We start from the raw sequence: 6420 nt of genomic DNA, 5'->3' as shown, positions 1-6420 counted from the left end.
CCCCCCAGTGCACAAATTTTTGTGCACTGGGCCTCTTGTCTACACTAATAAAAGAGAAACATGAAAATTGGTGTCACTCCACAACGCCCACCAGCCAATCAGAGCAACTATGCAAATTAACCCAACAAAGATGGCGTTTAATTTGCATACGCAGGCATGGAGCGAAGACTGAAGGCTCTGGCTGAGTGAAGACTGAAGACTGAAGGCTGAAGAGGCTTGGCTTCTCTGTTGCGGCCAGACCAAAGGCCTGGCTCCTGGGTGCTGGAGGAAAACCGATGCCAGCAGCCAGGAGAAGGAAGGCCTATTGCACAAATCTTTGTGCAACTGGCTTCTAGTTTTTTATAAATTTTCTCTCAAATTAGTCAAGATCCCTTTGAGGATGATTGGAAGTGATTCATATATTTTAAATTCTTAATATATTTCCCTTAATATGTTAGGCAAACCTCAAAAACATTCCTTTAATAGGACTAGATACCAGCAGATAATCCATAAATAGACTATAACATTCCCCAGATCACTTCTTCCTCAATGAAGGCTTTCTGATTTCAATTGCAATGTGCCTGGGTTCAGGGATTTAAGTAGTTTGAATCTTCGAACTACATGGTTTGGAATCCTGGCTCTGATTTTTCTATGCAATAGGACAAATTTCCTCATCAATAAAGTATAAGGTTCCTATGAAGATAAAATGAGTTAATACATGTAAGTTCCTTAAGAGTTTAAATATTCAGTGAATATTAGCTATTATGTTTATCATGTTTCCTTTCAGAACAAAGACAAGGATTTCCCATCCTTACATCAGTAGCCCAGAATACAGTTACTGACTCCTAAATAATGCATTTTATTGAATAAATAAAAGAATGAAGTTAGAATGTCCTTAATAAAGAACTTATATTTAGCCTACTCTCTGGCCCTAGACAACACTGTGAATTAGGAAAAAATGAGTTTTTGTTCACTTGTTCTTCTCTTTTTGATTTTCTTCTACCTGTTTGAATTCCAGTAACTACTTGAAAATCTCAACTACCCTAAGATATAAATAAAATAAAATGTTTAATTGGTTTTACCCTTTATCAGGATATGGTACTGATTTTAGATTTTTAAATCATGCTGTATTGTGATGGATATAAAATTATCTGGCTTTCTTCAAATGTAAAGAAATAAAATGTAAGGCATTAAAAGTTGTGTTACTCTTAAAGGGAGTAATAATGGTCCACTTGATGCCTTTGAAGTGGGCATTAATATGCGAATGGGAGATGTGCTTCATTATTAATGGAAAATGTATGTAACTATTATCCTTGGATGTCTATAGAGAAGCTGTTAAGCTTGGAAGAAACAATTGAGGGAAGGAAGAGTATGTGACTGTGGCTCCAAGTTATGAGCTCAACAAGACTCAGTTTCCTTAGCTTGCTTATGACCAAGGATGTGATTTTCTGTGGAGACCTAGGGAAGAGATGCTTAAAAACAATCATATGTCATTGCCCTTGGCAACAGATTATGGGAACCATCACCTCAACAGAGTTCGCAGTTTACCTAGGCCAGCTACCATTCTGGGATGAGTGTTTTGTCATTCTATTACTGCAGAGGACATTACAAATCAATTCCCATGTAAGTCTGGGACTGAAGGCCTTGGCAACTGTAACCAGAGAATAACTGAGGTCATTACCAAACCAATAAGTGGGGAAGAAGAGAATATACACAATAGGTACATCTCCAAGTATCCAGGTAAGCTAAAGTAATGAACATTAGAAATGAAGGTATTAGGAATATGAGAGAGGAAAGAAAGAAGTGAAAGGGAAGAGGATTTGTCGGGCTAGAAAATATTTTCTACACAACTGTCTACCACATATCACCACATAGACACGAACCTGGTTCTATTGAAAAATATAGTAAGACAATAATGAAATTAAGATTGTTGGGCTTAATTTTCACTGTTCTTATAAAATGCTATATAGTATACTCTAAATCCAATAAAATATATTTTTTATTTTTAATCCATATTCTTATATCATTTAGAATAATCATAAATAGGGTATTAAATATATTGTCAAGTAATGAAAATGCAATGATTTTAGGGCATTGGAAAGTGCTATGGTAATGGTGAGTGGATATCACTGTTAATGTGTTATTACTTCAATAGCTATAGTGAATAAGTAAATCTTTATCTTGACATTGACTTAAATAATGTTGCATTTATTTTATGTTATGACTGAATTAACAGCTACATAATATCATATACTCGACTCCCTTTTAAACTTGTTTTAGTTTAAATATAAATGAGTTTTACTCATAAATTAGAAATAGTGTTTTCTACTAAAAAAAGCAAATGATATACATCACCATTCTTTATCCTTAAAAGCAAAACCAACCATTCTATTAGATTAATTCATTTATTACAGTTAAAGAATTCATATTTTTTCATAATATAGTAAATAATAATGTTGCTATCCTATTATACTACATTTATGTGGAAAATATTGGATCATTACTTAGCATACTATTTTATCTGGACAAAATCCAATTCAAGTGAATTTCCAGCTGCTAGGATAATGATTTTCTGACATCTTGCTCAATAGGAGTGCATCTCCTACCAATAAACAAATATCACCTACATACAAGAAAAACACCTTGATAAATGGAAAATACAATAAGCTTGAAATAACATCATTTCTTTTCACATAATCATTTTGTGTTTAAAAATGCATATTACCTAATTATTCCTAACTGCTTCTCATTGAAAACTTTTAGTCTAAGTTGAATAGTGCACATAATACTCTTGTCCCTGTGATAAGCCAACTTTTATGCTGCTGAACTAAGTCTGAGGGACATGTCTGGTTCTTTTCCCATTACAAACCATGAGAATAATATTGAACAACATATTTGCTTCTGTGATGATCTCATAAATAGTACCTATACATTGAGGGTGGGGAAAGGTATTGGAGTATGAGAGTACTAAATATAATGATTGCCACTAATTTAAAATCTGCAATTGAGTAGTAAACTTGATCACTTCTTCAATGAATAACTTTTTGACTTCTTAAAGGAAAAACGAATTACTCACCCTCTGTGCTTTATAATAACATTTATCTGGTATTATAATTAAGGTACACACACACACACACACACACACACACACACATTATTGGACTGTTCTCAAGAGTAGGGACTGTATTACCTCCTGTAAAAGGCGCAATACTGAGAAATTCAAGTTTGGCCTTTAAGCTGGTCTTAGAACATTAGACCTAGTAGAGACTTCAAGGTCATTTTTCTATACCTTTAATCTGTTTGAGCATGTGGTATGTTTTACCTTCTAATTCTCTAGCAGAGATTTTATCTTTTAGAATTTTACACAAATTGTTATGAAATCTTAAAATGATGGAACCATTTACTAATTATCTAAAAGAAACACAATTTATTTAAAAGAATAAAATCTTCAAAAATAGATGGTTTATGCTTGAATTCTGGCTCTGTCATTTAGCAATCCTGGAAAATAAGCAAAACAATTTTAACCTCTTTCTCAGTTTCCTCGTGTGTATAATGACAATAATGCAACCCTATAGTTTTCAAAAGGCACTGATAAAAATGTTAGTACTAGCATTTCTTAAACTAAGTCAACACGCTACAGACCCGAGTGTGGTTGAAGAATTGTATTCTCACTGGTATTATAATGTCACTGATGTCTTTGGGCTTCACACATCCAAGCCAGTTGCTGTGTTGGTCTATATCAACTAGGCCCTCAATGTTAATTTGCTCAATGTATGGCCTGTAAAGTGAGTAGGAAAATGGGAAGATCTAAGGCAACTGCCCTCCTTCCTAGCGCTCAGTTCCAAAAGTGTAGTTGTCACTCAGAGGGAAGCAGTATACTCCTAGCTCCAGAGCTGTACTCAGAGAGTTCGCCTGGGGAGAGAAGTAGGCCACAAAACAGGAAGCTTTTTATTTTTCTTTCCAAAGGAAGTAACTTCATTTATAACAGAGTGTGAAGCAGTTCAAATCTAAGGGTTGTCTCAAAAATAGAGGAGGTTGTGGTGAAAAGCAATTGAGAAGAAACTGATAGATGTATTGATGATATAGACTAACCGGTAGGACAGCTAGTTTTCAGGACAAAACCAGGGGGAAAGACAGCTGGAATATTAAGAACAAATTTCAAACATTCACTTTAGGAACTATTTCTTCCAAGGAGCTTGAGTTTGATTGGACTTGTTTATAAATCAATGTGTGCCCCCAAAGCATTGTGGAAAGCAATAAAGCAATCAGCCCCCAATTTGTGGAGTTTAAGAACTGGCTTTGGTCAGGAAAAGAAACAGTCATGGTAAAGCTTGTCAAAACCACTGTCCTCCCAGGGTGATTGTGTGCATATCTTAGGCTGCAACCCCTGAGGAACAACATCAGAGACTAGTGCTCCAGGGGCTGGAGGGATAGATAGACCTCCCTAATAATTCAGACAGAAACTAAAAAATAAACCAGCAAATAATAATAACAAGCCCCTGACAGTGACAGTTCCAAGAGTTGGAACAGTATATTATCTAATATGTCCAAGAAAAAATCCTGAGACATTTAACAGATAAGTGATGCATACACAGGGACTAAAGCAAGCAGCAGAGAATCAAATCAAAGACAGCAAAACCTAACAAGTGAAGGGAGAAAGAAATAACTCAACAACAATAGCTGGAACATTCAATACCCACACTTTCAAAAACGGATCGAATTACTAGGTAGAAATGTAATAGGAAAACAGAAGATTTGAACAAAATCATGAACCACCAGAACTTAATGAAAGGAATTTTAGAGACAAAACAGGCAGGTTTAGGGAATAAAGAGGGACCATGGGAGAGGAATGCATGTATAAAGAGCAGAACAGCTCCAAGATGTCAAAATGCTTATCTTACTTATACAGAGGATAGAAAAATTCCACAGGATAAGGGGGGAGGAAGACATACATTCACAGAGGATAAAGAAAAGTCACAAGATACCAGGAAGAAGGAAACATATTTTCACAGAGGATAGAGGAATATTGCAAAATAAGGGGGAGAAGGAGAGTGGGGCACCATGTGGGCTTTGAGCTTTGAAACTGATACTATGTAGCAGAGTGACCCATGAGGAAAGCAAGGGAGTCCTAAATTAAGGAAGGTCCAATTAAAAAGGATCAGGCTCAAACAAAGAACTGCAGCCTTTATAAACCAGAGACAAAGGGACAAGAGACAGATTTTAGATTTTTGGATTTTGATTTTTTCTCATTAGAGAGGGAGAGAGAGAGTACAGGCTTTTTTCCATTTGGGGACCCTTTGGGGAGGGTTCCCATTGGGGATACCCCTGCCTACATGGAGTTTGTATATGCTTCCAATAAACTTCCATATTTTTATTGAAGAAATTTGTTGGTATACGAATTTATTCTTCAACTTCATTGGACAAGAACCCATGAGAAGAAAAGTCTACACCCCAAAACTCATGTTTCACTAATACTTCTGCAAAACACTACCCAACAATAGCAGAAAATCCATTCTCAACTCCACATGGAACATTCATCAGGATAGGCAAAATGCTATGCTATAATGAACCTCAATAAATTTGACAAGATAGAAATAATATAGAGTATGTTCTCTGACTACATGGCATGAAATTATAAATCAATAACAGGAAGATATTCAGAAAACTCAAAAAAATGTTGAAATTAAACATCACATTTCTAAGCAACAATAAGTCAAAGGAGAAATCAGAAGGGAAATGAGAAAATACTTTGAGATTAATGAAAATGATGATACATTATATCCAATATTAAGAGCTAGAGTTAAAGTAATATAGTAAAACTTATAGCTGTAAATGCTTTTATTTTAAAAAATAACATCTCAAATTAACAATCTAATCTTCCACCTCAAGAAACTAGAAAAGAGCAAGCTAAACCTCAAACAGATACGTGGAAAAGGAAGTGTTAAAATTCATGTGGAAATTCAAGAAATAGAGACTAGAATAGAATAACAATAGAGAAAATCAATGAAACTAAAAGCTAGTTCTTTGAAAAGATGAACAAATAAACTTTTAGTGCAATTTACTCAGAAAAAAAAGACTCAAATTACTCACATCAGAGATGAAACTAGACATTACTACTGACCTTGCAAAAATGAATAGGATTAAAAATATGATGAATAATTTCACATTAATAAGTTATATAACATAAATGTAATGGAAATAAAAGCCAAATAATACACATTAGCAAAACTGATTCAAGAAGAGATACACTATCTGAATAGACCTATAACTAGTAAAGGAACTTCTAATGTAAAAACAAAAACACAAAAAAGCCCAGATGGCTTCATTGCTGGATAATCCTATCTAATACAAGACAAAAAGGGTAATTAACCGTACCTCCGCTACGCTTCCCATTGGCTAATCAGGGCGATATGCAAATTAACTGCCAAGAAATATGGCAGT

The sequence above is a fragment of the Myotis brandtii genome, unplaced genomic scaffold (assembly GCF_000412655.1).
Source record: "Myotis brandtii unplaced genomic scaffold, ASM41265v1 scaffold53, whole genome shotgun sequence".
NCBI classification, from domain to species: domain Eukaryota; kingdom Metazoa; phylum Chordata; class Mammalia; order Chiroptera; family Vespertilionidae; genus Myotis; species Myotis brandtii.
The sequence above is the reverse complement of the archived record's forward strand: the minus strand, read 5'-3'. Positions refer to the sequence as shown.